The 18,883-nt window shown below is 34.3% G+C and overlaps 1 long non-coding RNA gene across 1 annotated transcript in view; it reads left to right on the plus strand.

Moving 5' to 3' along the window:
* The window catches only part of LOC128113409 (uncharacterized), a 115,204-nt gene extending 103,970 nt beyond the window's left edge, over positions 1 to 11,234 (plus strand). Inside the window, exon 3 of the long non-coding RNA XR_008219442.1 lies at positions 6,204 to 11,234. This is a non-coding gene — a long non-coding RNA (uncharacterized LOC128113409). The remainder of the gene's footprint in view (positions 1 to 6,203) is intronic.
* The last annotated feature ends 7,649 nt before the right edge of the window (positions 11,235 to 18,883 follow it).

Below are 18,883 nucleotides of genomic sequence, written 5' to 3' on the forward strand. Positions count from 1 at the left end.
GAAGAGTTGGAAAAAAAACCCTATGGTGGACATTTCATTGTATATATGTATAAAATCCTCAAAAATAAAATAAAACTTTTAATTAAAAAGAAAAGAATGTAAATTTTAGTAAAAATAACTTTTGATATCTTTATTTTTGTTACAGATTTAAAAGTCATGTCATGGGATTGGACTCAGAGTTTTAAATAAACTACTACAAAGCTCTACCTAGATTTGATAGTGGAAATTGACCATATGTACTTCTTTGAACTTATAATTTTAATGAAAATAAACCGATTTTCGAGTGTGTTTCTTTGTGTAGCATAGGCTAGATTTAATTAATCTAATTCCTTTACTTTCTTAATTCAGACTCACAAATGTGCTGCTAAAATCAGAACACCACCCTATTTGGCCTTAGTCCCGAGTTTCCCGAGACACTGCTCGTTTAGATATAGATGGCAAACAATGACAAAGAGCTGGAAGCTGCTTGCAGGTGAGGAGTGCAGACACAGAAAGGTGCTCATCTTGAGCACTCTAACCGTGTAGAGTAAAGCAGCAAATCTCTTGGTCCATGATGATGACTTCATTTGCCTCAGGCAGACACGTCTGGGTGCCCGAATCACACCAATAGTTAAGATATTTTATGAACACTTCTATATCGATTTTATTTAAGATTACAGTGTTGAAGAATGTGAGTAAGGGAAGCGAGGATAACATCAGGCGAAGTCTATGGATCTGAGGATTAGTCTTCCTAATTCCTCCTTCAACTTGCACGCCACGCACTTTATTCTCCAACTTTGTCGCTGCCTGAAGTAATAAAAATCTGCACACAAGTTAAGTCCACTGCTTTAAATTTATTCATGTTAATACACTTTGGTCTTCACAGAGTGCCTCAAGGTTGGAACTATTATTTTCATAGGACATATGGAAAAATTGCAGTTTAGAGAGACAGAGTCATTATCAGTGCCCCGGAGCTGTGTAAGAGGTAGTAGTGAGGGAAGTGTGCAGAAACAGAGAAACCAACTCAGAAAGTGGGGAGCCACGTTACATAGTATGGCACCCTCAACATTTTCTCTCATGTTTGTGTCACCTAAGAAGATGTTGAGGTTTCTATCTCTATAACTCAACAAGCAACAATATTTGAAAGCAGGATCATTACAGGCACAATTACTGAAGTTTAAAAAGTGGTCATACTAAAGAAGTGTGTTTCTTTATTTGAATAGGAAAGAGAAATGAGCAAGAGTATAATGAGAAGGAATGAGGCACGTAGTATTAATGTGGTTGTGGGAAAACAATCAATAAAGATATTAGAGTCCTGTATCCACAAGCCCCTGAGATGAGTGAAGTCTGGAGGCACCAGAGGCTAGGACAGGTTGCAATAGTCTGGACTAGTAAGTCTTCCAAAAGGAAGTAACTAACCGTTTCCTCGTTTTGAATCTATACTCCCTGACATAGAAGGAAAAAAAGTTACCCTTAATTTTAATTATCATTTAGTTGCTGCTTTCATTTAATAAAATAGCTGACTAAATACATAATGGAAACTTAAAAATTGTAATAAGTGATATGAGGATTAAAATTGTAGAGTATTTATAAGAAATATGAATAGAGTGAACCTTTCATACTGGTGAATTTTACATCTAAACTCAGCCATTCACAGACTAAAATACATATGGAAAATTATTTTAATTGTACTGAAAATTTACTGATGATTTTTTGTTATTCTTTAATCAACACAATATTTTATAATATACACCATTTACATTATATTAGCTCACAAGTTATGTAGAAACAAATTAAATCATAAAGTAGGATATTCATATTCATATATATCTGCTGATTACATATGAATAATAGTGATAATTATGTAATAATATTATTACATAATAGGGAACTAAGTAACTACAGACATTGGTAACACAGGGTTCTAACACTAACATCCACAAACTCCAATGGTTAATGATGAGAGGATTAGGAAATGCATGAGTGTTTCCAGCTACAATTCACTATGGGCCAGTAGGACTTTTAAAAAGTAGATATGAGGTATTAAAAGACAGTTATTTCTATATAAACCTAGAAGAAGTAGCTGCCATAATGACATTTGTCCTTACCCAAAAAAAGAATACACCTTCTGTTTGCAATGAGAGTATACAAGACAATTTTCTGCAGTTCAAGAAATGACATTACCAGACAACTGCCAGCACATTGTTTGACTTCTAGGACTTCAGAATTGTTTATGTTTCTTTTCTAAATCACCTCACGAAGATATGTTACATCAGTTCCAAGAATCCAAGATGGTAAGCATGAGTAGATGTACATAGTATTGAAATTTCATGTAGTTTATTATTGAAGAATAAGGTAGAAAGTGTACACTGTCTTTTTCTTTGTAGATCCGTTAATATTTTTTAGCTAAGAGCATGAAGGGATAAAACAAGTACTTAAAGAAAATGAATCTAACTGCAAAGTGTTTGCTCATATGGGGTAGAAATAACCAGAGCCATCATGAAAGATTAGAGCATTGTAACTAATTCTCAGAGCCTATAATGTTGAGAAGTAAAAAAGATGTCACTTAAAATTTGTGCAGCATCACTGGATGGCATCTTGGGGAAGAAAAATTTAGATGATGTAATTCAGAATTACATATTACAGAAACATAGAAGACATGGATAATTTCATATTTTAAAGCGGGTGAATGAGAATAGAAGTACGGGGAGTTTAAAGCAGTATGTTTTGTGGTTAATTTTGATTTTATTGGTGTATTGCAAGTGATGTAGATTGACGTAGGGCAGTAAAGGTGTCTTATAAGCTAACTGGAAGTGCACAGAGCAGTTTAAAACAACAGAAGTTATAGCCACAGACCTCATTGGATACCCTGTGCAGTCTCTACCAAGCAATAAAAAGAGCTTCTAGTCTTCCCATAGTCACCTAAAAATAATATCATGACCTGTGTATACTAATGTCTAGGTTTTTTCACTTGTGAACATTCAGTACTTACTTTAATCAAAGTTATATGAGAATAAAATGAGTCAAATGCACTTAAAGAATGATTCTCAGAAAGAATAACTCTTATTTTCCTATTTGCCACATATTGAATGTCTTGGATATTATTATATTGCTGTTTCTGGGCTACCAAAGATATCTATACTTTCCAAATTACATGGCTATAAAACTTCTTACACGTGGGTTATTAATTTTGAAAAAAAAAGAAATTATGAACTTGGGTTCACCTAACATGTACATTCAAAGGTGACATAAAATAAGACAGTAGAAGCTAATCTGTCAGTGTAATACATTAAACAGAGAGGGGAGATGGGAAGTGAGCATCAGTGTGTGATGACAGGTATAAATATAAGAGGGATTATTTATTCATATATTTATAATTTTATTTTATTTTATTGAGAGTCCATTTTTAAACTGCTCTCGCATGGTCTCGTGGTTCTCTTGTCCCAGTCTTGAGAATATTAAGATTATAGGCTTGCACCACCATTGCCAGTCCTAAGTCCATTCTTTAGATGAGATTCACAGAAGTAAAAATAGAGAGTCAAAAGAGTTAGAATCACATTGTTCTGGATATGTGAAGTAGTATACTAAAAAGAGAATACTTTCCAGAGTAAAAAATATAGTAATGTAATACATAAAAATTTTAAATAGAGGCACGATGGGAATAGGGAGAAGCAGAGTGCTAGGGAAGTTCCCAGGAATCCACAAGGATGACTCCACCATAGACTTTTGACAATAGTCGAGAGGGTACCCGAGCTGGCCTACTCTGGTGATCAGGTGGCTCAATACCCACCCTATCATCATAGAACCTTCATACAATGACTGATAGAAACAGATGCAGAGATCCATGGCCGGGTCCCAGGTGGAGCTCCAGGAGTCCAATCGATGAGAAAGAGGTGGGATTCTATGAGCAAGGGATATCAAGACCATGTCTGGAAAAAATACAGAGACAACCAGCCAAACTAATGGAAACACATCAACTGTGGACCAATAGCTGAGGAGCCCCCATGGTACTGGACTAGGCCCTGTGGATAAGCGAGACAGTTGTTTAGTTTGAACTGTATAGGGGGCCCCAGGGAGTGGGACCAGGACCTGTCCTTAGTGCATGAGCCGGCTTTTTGGAACCTAGTGACTATGGTTAGACTTTGCATAGCCTTGGTGCAGGAAGGAGGGGCTTGGACCAGCCTCAGCTGAATGTACCAGGCTCTGCTGACTTCCCATGGGACATCTTGCCTTGGAGGAAGTGGGAATTGGGGGTGGGTTGGCAGGGGAAAGCTGGGGGTGGGAGGAGGACAGGGGAATCTGTGGTTGGTATGAAAAATGAATAGAAAATCTCTTACTAAAAAAATATTAAAAATACAAAAGAAAATAATTAAAGGTCATATGCTACAGGCTAGTGAGAACCCTTGAACCTTTCTATAGCTCAATCCTAACATTGAATAAAGGTAGAGACAAGTTGCCCATCATATAAAAATGTGTTGGTCTTTTCTAGGTTAGTGTATTAAACCAGTTTCAGTGAAAGAAAATGAATCGAGAACAGCAGTATGCCAGAAGGGACACACTCTTCCATGCATGCCATATTTCCCAGAAGATTCAAATGGCATGGATTACTATTTCTGTTGCTCCTGTTAACCTGCTTTGACATGAATGTGGTGGCTGTTGCATTTCTATATTTAGTCCAAATCAGAATAACTTTTGCTAAAGTGAAAAGTAATTTTAAATATGTTTTGTATAAAAAGTTACTGAATTTTAAATACTCTGTAATTATGAGGAATAAAAATTGCTCAACACATAAATAAGTGTAGACTGACCACATATACTTTTAGAAGCAATGGGTTAAGATATGTGTTGATTATTATAATGGATACTGGAATAAGTTTTATTTATATTGTGATTTCATTATTTTAAATAGAAAATCAATTGTTTTAAATTCTAATAAATTCTATTTGAGTTTCCATATTTCCCAGTAAAGTGTAATGGTCTCTAGTTTATACACAGTAAATATGAGTTATAGTTACAAAACATTTTCTTCCATTTGAATTTATAACTAAGCCAGATTATTTTGAGAAATCCATATTCATGATTCATTTTTATCATACTATTTGGGGAGAAGTGTAGAACCATGTATAAAGGGTGAGTGATGTTACTTCATAAGTGTTCCCCTACTTCTTTCTGCAGTGACACTCAATGTTTTATATGGCAGTCAACTGATAAGATCTCAACTGTCACAAGTGTATTCCCTAGATTGATCCCACATATCTTCTTTGGCAACTTTCAGAGATTAATTTAGTCTTAGCTCCTAGAACACCATTAATGTGTCTAGCCATTTTTTCATCCTTCCTCAAATGTTTGAAAACTCTGATTTCTGCTGTTGGTTGCAAATATCACTTTTCGACATATATTATAATTTTCAAGCTGTTTATAACAAAAGCATTCTTGTCATGCTCATTTTACCTTGCGCTTTAAGATTTCATTTATTTTAAATCGACCTTATTCTCATTTCATTGTTTCACACTTTATGGCCCATTGGCTAGAGCTCACAGCTTTGTTTATCCTATGAATATTCTTTAGAAATATTCTCCATTTATAACAATGTATTGTTTAAGTTAAACCAACAAAGACAAAGAGTTCTGTGTATTGCTCATAGGCATTCCTTCCATTAGCAGAAGCTGTCACATTATATCACCTGAAAGTATTTCTCTGTAAGACTTAAATATGCTGAATAGCATTTGTCAAATACAGTTTTCTTATATAGAACTGAGCTTCTGAGAAAAATTCAGAAATAACTGGGAACCAAAATATAGAGGAGACTACAATTCAAAATAGAGACAATTGGATTGCTTTTTGTAGGTAGGCACAGGTACTGTCTCTTGAGTCTTCAAGTGGTATGTGTTTTAATGGTCATACAACAATGCAAGTCATGACCTCAGTATTGCAGAAGGAGTTGTTATGATGCAGGAGCCAAAAACAGGTTTAAAATGACATTATAATGAACTATTTTCTAATGAAAACATGCATTATAGAAAATAATCTCAGGCAAAAGTTGATGAGAAGCCTCACTGACAAATGCATTACTACAACATGTTTAATCTTTCATAACACAACAAGGTTCTTTGGTATCACTAGCAAAATTTAAGAAGTGTCGTGTGTCAATTATGGAATTATGGGCCAACATTTGCAGGATCTAAGGACGGTCTTCATTCTTTCTTTCTCCTTTTGGATCTTAGGGTTTCTTGTGTTGAAGCAGAGTAGAAGAATATCTCCTGAGTCCAGTAATCAACACCAGGACCCAAGGTGTCCCGTGTACTCTTCTAAATACTCCTATGTGGACATTCTTATTTTCATTTGAACTATTTTAAATTTGAGTCAAGTTTTTCAACATTATTTCATATACAATTGTGGAATCATTTTAACTTCTGACAACTATTTTGAATGTAAAAATTAAAATTTAGTGTGTGCTAATTTTATGAATATCAGATACATGAATAAATTCCCTTCTTTACTAAAATGTGATTATTTTAAGGAAACATAGTCTGCTGATAGCCTGGTTGTATTAATGATACACAGTATTTTGTCTTTTAATAAAGTAAACTCTGGGAGTCAGTGTCCCCATTCTCTAGGATCTTGTATATTTCTAAATCAATAGCAATTTCTTCTTTTTTGCATTTTAATACAAGACAGAGGTTTTCCCTGTGTGTCTATTGCATATGATCACAGACTAAAAGAGATGTCAATTATAGTTCTCTCCACACATATCACATTGTGCACAGACCAACCTGCCATTTCATCCTTTTCTCCCAAATATATTTCACTTTACTTACATATAAGTCATCACATCTAAGTAAACATTTTCTTGATATATTTAATATACATTTTTCTTCTTGCTGTTAGAGAGTTTTAGTTTGTGTAGGCCTTATTTTAGGGTTGTTGAGATGGTTCAGCAAGTAAAGATGCTTGTCAGCATAATTAAAGACCTGTTTGTTCTCCAGAACTCACATGGTAGAAACAGGTAAATAACTTTCTTAAGTTGTCCACTGACCTAAACAGCCATGATGTGGCACCCTAGAAGAGAAACACTCAGGTACACACAATATAGTGATGATGATGATGATGATGATGATGATGATGATGATGATAACTCAATGTAAAATAACCCAAAATGCTGGTCAATGGTGGCACACACCTTTAATCCCAGTACTCTGGAGGCAAAGGCAGGTGGATCTCTGAGTTCAAGGCCAGCCTAGTTTACAAAGTGAATTCCAGGGAAGCCAGAACTGTTACACAGAGAAACCCTGTCTTGAAAAAAAAAAAAACAAGATGAATTTTATTATTTCATATAGTCATGATTTATACCCTATATATAGTTGGTGTTATTCATGTGACTTTTTTCTCTTGTGTTAAATTTTATTCCAAAATAATTTAATATTCATGCATTAGCTTTTAAAGATAATGATACTCAAAGATAGGGAGAAAATTATTAGGTAATTTAAAGTTGTTTATTGAATTTTTATAACCTATCTATTGATTCCACATCTCCACTTATGGCCAGTTTTAGAATTGTGGTATTGAGTCATATTCTTTCTAATGTCTAAATTTCCCATGTTCAGATGGTTGGATGTTATGCCAAAAAAGCGAGATCACATTCATTCCATGCAACTTGTAGTTCTGTTTATAACTTTAAAAAAAAAGCTTTTGACAAATATTATACCAAATATTATTTGACATAAAACAGAGGTCCTGCTATCTCCCCTACTTCTTTCTATAAGTCAGGATTTTGATTAGAAGAAAATGTAACAATCCATCTTGAAACTCAATTGTTATGTTTTTTTACAACAGAAAGTGCTAACGTTTATATAATATTTATTGAATTACTTTTCAACAAATAACTTCTTAATTCTTTGTAAAAAGCTTTTGTTCAAAAGACCATTAGCTTTGGTCTCTTATTATTTCTGCTAATTATTCTACACAGGAAACTGGAACAAAAATTATGTAGTATAAAGTATCTGTATTTCAATTTATTATGTGACTTTTATTTCCTTATTTGTTCAAATTCTATTAAGTTGAATAAAATGAAAAATCTCAGAAACTTGTTTCACTAAACCAACTGGCCAGAGAGGAGAACTTAGCGTAGGGATACATCTAGATGCTGCACACAGATTGTACACATATTCATAATTACCCTTAATCAGTGTATCCATGGGAGGACATTTGCAAAATGGCTGAAAGGATCTAGCTGATGAAAAATATTTCCTGAAGTGAATGTGCCAAACTAAACCATTTTTTCCCTCCATGAAGCCAGATTTGTATCCATCTACACCATCTGTTCCTCCAGAAAATGGAAAATTAGCTCTATGTTGACCTGGCAAGAGTTACTTCCATTATCTCCAACTGGTTCATTAAAAAAATGCTGGGGTTCCTACTATGAAAACATAACAATAACATGATGCTACTTAAAGAAAAACAAATGCAGTCACTAAATCACTTTTACAATGTACATTTCTGTCTTCAACATGTGATGTCATTATCTTATTGTGCCTTATTGTCTTATCAAATATTTCCTTCACTGATAACATTGCATAAAATCAATCTTCCCCATTCCCTGGGAACTAATGTTTCAGTTTCCATCAAATCACATTTAACAAGTATCCAACAAAGTTTTTTTAAAGGTATTTTAAAGTAATATCTAGTTGCAATCTTCATTTTAAAAAAGGACATTTTTTTTAAAAGTAGAATAGCATACATCTAATAAAAAGTAATGTCAGATATGTTGGGTTGATAGTATTAAGTAATTAAAAAAATAATCAAATTTTACAATTTTAGTACTCATCAAAATGCCATGTGGGTATTTAACAAAAATGTTAAGAAAATTAACTTTGTAAAAATTAATTAAAAATGGGTGTTTGTTGTCGTAATATTGTAAAATTTGAAACATGTATACTTTTCATGAAGTTAACTTAGCAAAAGCCAACAAAGGAACATAACAGATTGTAACAAATTATCTAACATTTGTGAATGAATTACATTAATTTAATTTCATTTTCTCAGTTTTATCAGATCTCTTCAAACTAAGTTTTTGAATAACTAGTCATATTAGAATGGGGACCCTTATAACATAAACAGGAAAACATAAATAATATACTATGAGATTATTTGTTAGCACTTCAATAAGTTTTATCACTAATGAATGACCTTTCAATAAGAGACATAAAAAGTTTCAGAATACATTAGTACACATTTTTGAATAACAATAAAAAATGTGTTACATATGTGAAAAATTTAAATAATGTTACAAATCCCATTAATACATTAATGAATCTTGCATGATTTGCATATTGAAAATTTAATATCTTTGAAAGTGAAATTATTACTGTTTACTGAAAAACATAAACGGAGAGTAGAGTGTAGAAATTCTTAGGAGCTTCACATGTGATGAAGAGAATTGTACTGAGAGCAGATGTTTAGTCAGCATGTAAAAAAACAAAACAAAACAGGAACCAAGGTAGGCAACCATGACACATGTCTAATAAAATTGTCACCCAGATTTGAGAATTGAAACCATCTCAAAAAAGGGGTAAAACTTGGTGAGAAGAGATCTGGGCCCATTCCTAGAATATCGCCATACAATACTGTCTCCCTGGTGCACAAGGCAGAGGGGAAACTAGATGGGATGTATAGGAAGGCTCTGTATACTAGGAATGAGTGGCAGGTAGAATATTATGGAGCAGGTTGTGTTTTCAAAACAACATCTTCGTATTCAGGGAGTCTGGGTGAAACACACACATACACACACACACACACACACACACACGCACACACACACTTATAGGGATTTGACCACTACCTGGAGAATTTTGGTGAATATGAGAAGCTCCTTGTTGTAAGCCATCCCACTCAACCTCCACTGATTAAGTCTTAAGCACCTCCATATCCTGAAGGTGATGTTTTCTTTCCTACTCATATATATATATGTATATATCCCGGTTTCAGTCATTTTTCTTCTCAAACACACAGTTTAATATGTTTATGCAATATCTTCAAATGAGAAATATTGAAGCAATTAAGAAAAAAATGTGAGCTCCATTATTTCAATGCAATAATTACTTTGAAAATGAGACAATCACCTCTTTTTTTTAATGACATCTTTAGTTACACTTCTTTTCTCTGCTCCTACCTCACTACCATAATGTTGAATCATCATGTTTGTTGGGTTGGCCATGAGTTTACACGTTTCACTTTTGTTAATTGGGGTTTCATGTTCCAGGTAGCCTGGTGTGTAAGAAAGTGATGTTTTCCCTAGCTATCAAAACAGTAAATATATATTTTAACTGGTTCTTTTTGCTTTCTACAAAGGATTTATTACAAAACTCTATCTGCGTAGAGATTCTTTCAAAACAATTGAAACTGAAAAGACAATGTGTAACATGAAGACATAAAGAACCTCTCCAGAGAGAGAGAAGTGATGGAATTCTCTTTTAATTAAAACGTTTTTGAAGGACTTAAGGAAGGCTTAGAGTCACTTTAAACTTTCTTTTCCATTACATTACTTTGTTATATTCACTCTGTATATTCTCATTGGTTTTTTTCCTTCAAACTTCAAGGCAATGATTTTCAGATTTCATATTTCTCTACTCCCTCTTTTATTTATTGGAGTAATTACATGTAAATTTGCATATTTAGGATCATCTAGTTAGCTCTAAGTTCATATTCCCTAATATCAAATGCCCAGTGAGCAGTGCCTGATAACACTGTACTTAGGCTATGATGCAGACTATGTCTGTGTGGACAGATATGTAAACATATGGATTTTCTTTCACTATTATCTCTGAAAAAAATATTTCCTTGCCAATGCCATTCTTCTGTGGTTTGAAATGTCCGTTTACCAACCTAACTGTCGTGATAGAACTCTCCTCCAATGATGATGGAAGCGGATGCCGAGATCCACGGCCAGGTCCCAGGTGGAGCTCCGGGAGTCCAATGGGCGAGAGAGAGGAGGGATTGTATGAGTGAGAGATGTTGAGACCATGACTGGAAAAAGCACAGGGACAAATAGCCAAATTAGTGGAAACACATGAAATATGAACCAATAGCTGAGGAGCCCCCATGGAACTGGACCAGTGGATAAGTGAGACAGTTGATTAGCTTGAACTTTTTTGGAGGCCCCCAGGCAGTGGGATCGGGACATGTCCTTGGTGCATGAGCTGGCTTTTGGGGGCCTAGGGGCTATGTGGGGTCACTTTGCTCAGCCTGGGTGAAGGGAGGAGGGGACTGGACCAGCCTCAACTGAATCTACCAGGTTAAACTGAATCCCCAGGAGAATCCTTGCCTTGGAGGAGGTGGGAATGGGGGGAGGAGGTGGAAATGGGGGAAGAAGGTGGGAATGGGGGTGGATTGGGGTAAGGGCGGGAGGGGGAGGAGGGAGGACATGGGAATCTGAGGCTGATATGTAAAATTAAATTAATTATAAAATAAAAAAATATAGATAATTGCCTGTAAAAAAAAAGAAATGTCCGTTTACATTATATCCTAGACTTTTCCATGAATTTATTCAAATTTGTTTTGTAAATACTATATGTAAACCATTAAGTTTCAAATTATGATATAGTAATTAAATATATGTACTTAGATGTAATGTATATTAAAAAATCTATTGATTCTTTGTATGAGACTTTCGGGAATTTACAGAGCATACAAATAGTGAAAAGCAGCCAATGAAGGAAAGTGTTAGGATGCTATTTTTAAGTGTGTGAGACTGTCGGGGAAAACCTGTATTATTTTTTTTTTTAAAGAGGAACTGTGCAAAGACCTGGATAAAAAGCACTTTTTCTGCTGCTCATCTTTTATATTTGCTTATATATGTTTTACTGTATTTAATATATACATTTATTTCTCTTGTGCGTTTACATATTCTCCAGGCCCACACTTGGTCATTTTAACTTGGCTTACTTGCATAGTGATAAATCTCCCAAATATTTATTGAGATTATCAAACTTTCTATTGTGACATCATAATTTTAGTCAATGTTTAAATGATAACTTTGTAATCAATAATACAATTAACATGATTGTCTCTATTTTTAGTGTATATTTCTGAAACTGGAAACATAGTTTCACAAGGAATTTATTTTCTCTCTTCCTATGAAATATTATTATACAGGTAAATATACAGATATTCATTTCTTTGTATAGTATATTTTGAACAGTAAAATATACTCATATTAACATGAAATTTCATCATAATTGAAAACTGAATTAATACAGATATATATGAGTTCATTCTTCTCTTCCCAACTGAAAGTGTTATTATTACATGTCAAATGGTATGTAACATAATATTAGTATTAACTTCATAACATTATTATAACATCATATTCTGCTTCCCTTTCCCCCTTCCAAAACTTCCTATGTAACCACCTTGCTCTCTTTCAAATTCATGGCCGCTTTTCTTTTTTTTTGGTTACACACACACCCACACACACACACACACACACACACACACACACACACACACGCACACACACCCACACTCACACACATATGTGTGTGTGAGTGTGTGCATATGTGTGTATGTATATGGGAGAGAGTTATTTTTGAAAGATTATCAATCTAGAAAGTAAACCAAGTAAGCCAGGGTCTCTCTCTCTCTCTCTCTCTTTTGTGTGTGTGTGTGTGTGTGTGTGTGTGTGTGTGCAACCATAGATTCCATAGATTCAAGCTAGAAAGACAGTTTTTACTAAAAGTACACCAATCATTAAGCTTCAGAAAAATCTTCTTTAAGCAGTTTACTGTTTTGCTAATTTATACATCTTTATCCTAACAGAATGATCATGGCCTTTAACAGCATGAGACCCAGTCAACACAGTGTGAACAGTGTTGCATGGTTCTTTTTTTTCCTTTAGTAATATTTATTCATGAAACTTTTGTTCTGTTTCAGCAAGGCACTTTTAACATATGCTGGTTAAATTTTGTCTTCTTGTTACATCCTAAATCTGTTTTCATTCAGGTCGGTTGCTTTATAGCTTCAAGCTAAAAAGGGATATTTAAAATCTTGAGAGAAATGATTCACACTCTCCTTGGCAGCTAAAGTTACAATCTTTGCCTTTTGCTCACTCCTTGAATTTGATGAACTAAAAGATTAAGACAGACTTGCCACATGTGTAAACCAAATGCTTTTCATTCTCGTATTGACAACAGGATTAATTGCTTGTGGCTTGTGGCTTCTCAGAAAAAAAGTCGCCCATTTCTTTTGTTAAATGGGTTTCAAGTATTAAAAGTAATGGGGCTGTCTTTAGAACACTGTTTAATTTTTCTTTCTCTTTTAATGTAAGACTGGACTAGACTTTCCTGTTGACAAAAATGAAAAGGTCAGTTAGCAGTGTGGGTGTGAAGCTTAGAGCCCACAGCTTGCACCAGGCTTCTCCAGTATAAACATGGTGAGTCCCATAAAGCATAATTAAGTTTGGTACTGTCATGGAAAGTTATCTGAAGGTCAATGTGAAACTGTGACATATCTACACATATAAGACAATTACTTCCAAAAAGAACGTGCAATATAGAACTGTTCAGTTGACGTTGCGAACAAATTAACTTATATGTGTTTATGTGTATATATGTATTACATGTGCATTTGTGTGTGTGGCTGTGTGAGCCCATACATGAAAAAAAAGAAAGAAAATTAAGTATCCTTCTCTATCACTCTCCACTGTATTCTCCTGACACTGGAATGTCACTGACATTAGAGCTAGGTCTTTATCTTGGCTGCTACAGCTCTGAATGTTAAAGTTCTGTGTGGCATCTTTTTTCAAAATATTGCATTAAATTCTACATATAACACAGAGGTAAAAAGTTTTAGAACTGAGATTCAATAGATGGACTCAGTTTCCCATGTAGGATGAACATATTATTTTTAAGCAGGCACAGGGTCTCCAACACACACACACACACACACACACACACACACACACACACACACACACACACATATATATATATACATATATATATATATATGTTACATATACTCTAAAGGAAAAAAAAACAAGTTAATTAATATATGTTTCCAAAAATTGCTACGTGGAGTGAGAGGAAACCTGGCAAAATGAATTGAGATGCTTTGAATTTAGAGGCTTGTCTTGTCAAACTTGTTTTTAAAATGGTACTGTAAGTTCTAGCATCATTGGTTAAAATTCCAATAATGTAACATGCAGACTGAACTTGGGCATAATGCTGAGTCATTAGGCCCATAAATCCAGCTTCATAATACATTGTGAGGGAGCAAATAAAGGAATAAAAAAGAAAGCATGGTCATAAATATAAAACCAAATTCACTTGTAGATCGTTATTATAACATTCCTGACAGTAGCCTGATAGCTGCTAAGAAAGGCACCATCACTGTCTTTAAGGATCTAAAAACATTCTGAACAGAATTTCTGACAGTGACCTAGAAGAGGGGATAAACTTATTGTGGAAAGTGAGTAATCGAAAGAGATAGGTGGCACATAACTTTAATCTACGTGCTCATGAGGAGGAGGCATTCTCAGTGATTTTGAGTACAGCTTGGTCCAGATATCCAGTTCCAGGCAATCCATAGATACAAAGTGAGAGTCTGTCTCAAACAAACAAGTACAACAACAATAACAACAACAATCCTACAGTGGTAAACAGTAAGGTGAGAGAAGAAAAAAAATTCTTTAGAAGCTAACAAAGAAAAAAGAAATAGTTTTTGACAAGTTCCACACAATTCTTCAAGAAATAATGATATTCAAATGAACATTTTAATATCGAACAAAAATGTTGAACAGATCACATTTAAGGTGTGAGGGAGAAAATTCCTGGGTCTTTAGAGAACTATAGCGGTGTAGAAATAATATTTATAAAAATGCTTTGAAATGACTTTGTATTGAAATATACAGACATTTCTCTGCCCTTTTCAAAATAATTCCTGAAACAAAGATTTGGGAATATTCATTGATACAGTCTGAGAGAAGGTAATGTGCCCAACTGTTCTGTGGCTGATGAGTGGTATTATCATTAGAGGTGTAAGCTAGATGAAGCATAATTTGGCATGAAAAATCCTTTGCAACAATGATTGTTTTGAGATTCACATTTACAATTTTTCATGCTTATTTGTGACTAAATTTAGAGTAATGGCTACTATTAGCATGTTTAAAAACTATACCTGACTCTAACAGCATCACCCTAGACATATGGCATACATTATATGTTTATGAACATAGATTATTTCCTCTATATTCATGTGGACAGTTTTAAAAGGCCTTTATGTAAGAGGCAACTCTTATGAATTTATCCTATTCATTGTAAAATTATGAATTCATGACAACCTGAGCTTAGGGGCACATATGTAATAATCAGGAAGTGATCATGTTTGGGAATTCAGTGTTCCTTTGTGTAGCTCAACTCTCCTTATAATTATCTCCCTGAACCAGCTTTGGCCACGTAGGAACCAGAGAAACCTTTGTCATTATTTCTAAAGACATTGTAGGGGAAATGTCAGTCCCTGGTAATTCACAGCCAAATGACTAAAATGTTATTGTTAATTTGGTAAATTGACAAAGTAAAAAGTTTTGAAAATGTTCTATAAGATTCAAGGAAATAAAAGAGGTGTACTATAAAACAATTCATGGGAATCTTGAGCATCCATTTTAACTTTATGAAATATGCATGTCAAATGGTAGTCTTCGTTTCCTTCATGAAGAAGCAACAGTAATTTTCTGGAACTTTCCTTCCAATGGAATGTATCTTACACCCTCAAATGTTCCACTATTTATGAAGGTTTTAGAAAGAATGGATTGCTTTTGCCAACTTTCATGTTCATCCTTGTTTTCTGCCATAATATATTAGAACACTGGTCCACGAGTTTTAGCAATGGAAAAAAAAAAAGGAAGAGTGTGTGAGGTAGAGATTCTAAGTTAGGAGGCTGAAATGAGATTTTTCATTTTAAATAAGATGTTAGGTGATAGCTTTTACTCTCTGGGGACCACGTGGTATATATTTAGATGCAGAGAGAATTCTTAAGATTTGTCTCGTTGTGGAGGACAGAATGAACAACACACTGAGTGTGAAGCCAGCCATGATCACAGAGTCTCCTAAACCAAAGAATTAAAAAAATAATAATACAAGATAATTTTAAATATGTTTTTTTTCATAGGATTGTAGGCTTAATGAATACTTCTCAAAATTATTCTGTTCCTGTTATAAGGAAAGAAAAGTTAGACTCATCTCTTGTATTACAGCTCACCTCTAATGATGCCTTCCTTAAATACATTGAGAATTTAATGATCTTTACTATTGAGCAAGAAGTACTGGTGTATACCACCAGGTTGGTGAACATCTTAGCAACTTCTTCCAGGTTAATTCATAATACTTCTAAATAGTTCCATTAATATTTCCTTTTCCTTTAAAGCCTGTTTGATATGTCAGGAACTAAGGTGAACCGTATTAATTTTTCCCTCAATATCATCACAGTACCCATTTTATTTAGAATGGTTTTTACTTTTCAATGTCTTCCAATATCACATATAATCTAATTTCTTATACCTCTATAAATGGGTCTTCTGCTTTGTCTTGCTTTTTCCCATTCATCCTGTTTTGATATCCCTTTGAACTTTGTAGGTATGCCCTGCTTGTCATTACTATGACTACTTTTATCACTTCCTCAAAGTTTTTCTCATGTATCACTTTCTGAACAAGGTGTATTAAATCCAATCGATTTAAAATCGTAGTTCCTCACAAGAAATTATTATCTACCTTTGCATTTAAATTTTTATCACAACTTCCAAATATCTGATGTAACTGATTGATGGAGAGTGTTTGTTAAATGTTTGATTGAAAATTCTTAAAACCTGAAATTTCATCTATTTTTTGTTATTGTATGTCCAATGATTTAAAAAGAAATTAAATGGAGATTGGTGTCTTTTAATATTAATAAAATATATGTTAGATAAGGTAATCCAAATATGGACTGGGAATCAGGAATGATTTTACTAGATACCATATTTGTTTTTAAATAATTAAGTAAGCTTTAAAAGAAATGAAAAGTAAGAAATTAGCATTATGGGAGGAAAACAACAAGTAAGAACTAGAATAAAAGAATTACCATTTTTTTTTAAAAAAAACTAGATGTTTGAGTAAAGATAGAGGTTAGAGCAAGCAATCATTAGATATTAAGGTCTAATTGTTACCATGAATCTCTGCTAGCTTCTCAGAATATACTCAAGAAAACTACAAGCTCTAGTACACAGCCTGACCTCTGAGAAGAATGTGAATTGTATCCTTTCAGGAATAAAATGATTAGTACAAAAGAAATATTTATAGATTAAAGGTCAAGAGTAGAGGAAGTCTACTCTAGACATCTCCACATTAATAATTAATGGAAGTCATGTGACAGGGATTGTGAAATAGCAAGTGAGAAAGAAAAACAACTGTCCATGTTGAGATGTTGATGATCAGCTTAGAGACAGAGACTCTTGGAATTCTGAATGGTAAAGTCTGCATGGCTTGCTGTGTGTAAATCATCAAGATGGGGTGCTGAAGTAGCATCGGGTCAGAGCTTTGTAGCTGAATATGAGAAATGGGCATTGTGACCAATTGTGAAGGGAACTAAAATTAATACAGAAAGAAGGTGGAAGGAGAGTAAATAGCAGTCAAGATATCGGAAAGTCAAGAGGATTCATAATATTTACCTAAAAAATACCTGCATCCCACATATCTTTATACAAACATACATATGTAATTAAGTGAAATTGCCTCATCTGGCTGTCAATGTTCTCTCCAAGACCCAGACACCATCTGACTAAAACCCACCACCAGGCATGACAGCCTTCTTTAGAGTTTTGGTCATGCTTATCTAAGAGCTTTCCCAAACATTATTGGATATTGCTATTGCCCTTGGATGTCCCCCGTTGAGGTGGAAGGCAAGTCCCTATTGAAGAAGACACCATGCACTTCAGACACATGACCCAGAGACCCCTGAGCTAGTGTTAACCTGAAAATCTTCTTCTTGAAAGCTAGCTTTCATGGTACCAAAAGGAAAAAAAAATGAGCTTTGAAATGAGGGAATCAACCAACAGCTCTATCAAGCTATGACATCTATGAACCACAATAACAGTCAAGATGGTACATTAACTGTACTGGTTCAGTAGTGGAACCCACAGCATGACAGCAAACAACATCTCTCTACCTGGTCTAAACAAGAGAGAAATCATGCCTGGTATTGAAGTCAGAGGAGAAGAGCCTATAACTACCAATTTACTAAGCCAAAATAGTGCCTAACTACATTGGAAATATATGTTCTCATACACACGGATAAGTGTAATCCTCACTCATCATGAAGGAAATTAATCTTTGTAACAGACAGTAACGAAGATTTAATCAATAGATTTCTCTTTCTGATGGGAGCCATTGAGCTGTGCATCATATAGCATGACAAAATAGGATTCCTATCTGCTGTTACTGATATCCATTGTCTTATCTGAAAAAAAAATGAAGGCAAAATAGAATTGTAATAATTTTTCTGAATGGCCATATTCCTATCAATGCATCCTGAATATTTTTTCTCTTTCTTTTTTTTTATTTTTGAGATTATAATTACAGTATTTATCCCTTTGCCTTCCTCCTTTCAAGACTTCCAACTACTCCTCCCTGTTCTCTTTTAAATTACTGGCTTCTCTTTTCATTAGTTGCTACTGCCTGCATGCATGTATGTTTATGCATATATGCTATATTTGAAAGTATAACCAGTTCCATCTCTATACTGCTACTTGGAAGTGTGTTTTCAGGGCTGATTATTTGGTATTGCCTAAACAATTGGTTTTCTCATCCCTGGGGAAGACGATTTATCCAGCTCTCAGTGTTCATTAGTTCTCTGTAGTTCTTTGTGTAGAGATGAGGTC

The sequence above is a fragment of the Peromyscus californicus genome, unplaced genomic scaffold, assembly GCF_007827085.1.
Source record: "Peromyscus californicus insignis strain IS unplaced genomic scaffold, ASM782708v3 Scaffold_18__1_contigs__length_77618521, whole genome shotgun sequence".
Taxonomy (NCBI): Eukaryota; Metazoa; Chordata; class Mammalia; order Rodentia; family Cricetidae; genus Peromyscus; species Peromyscus californicus.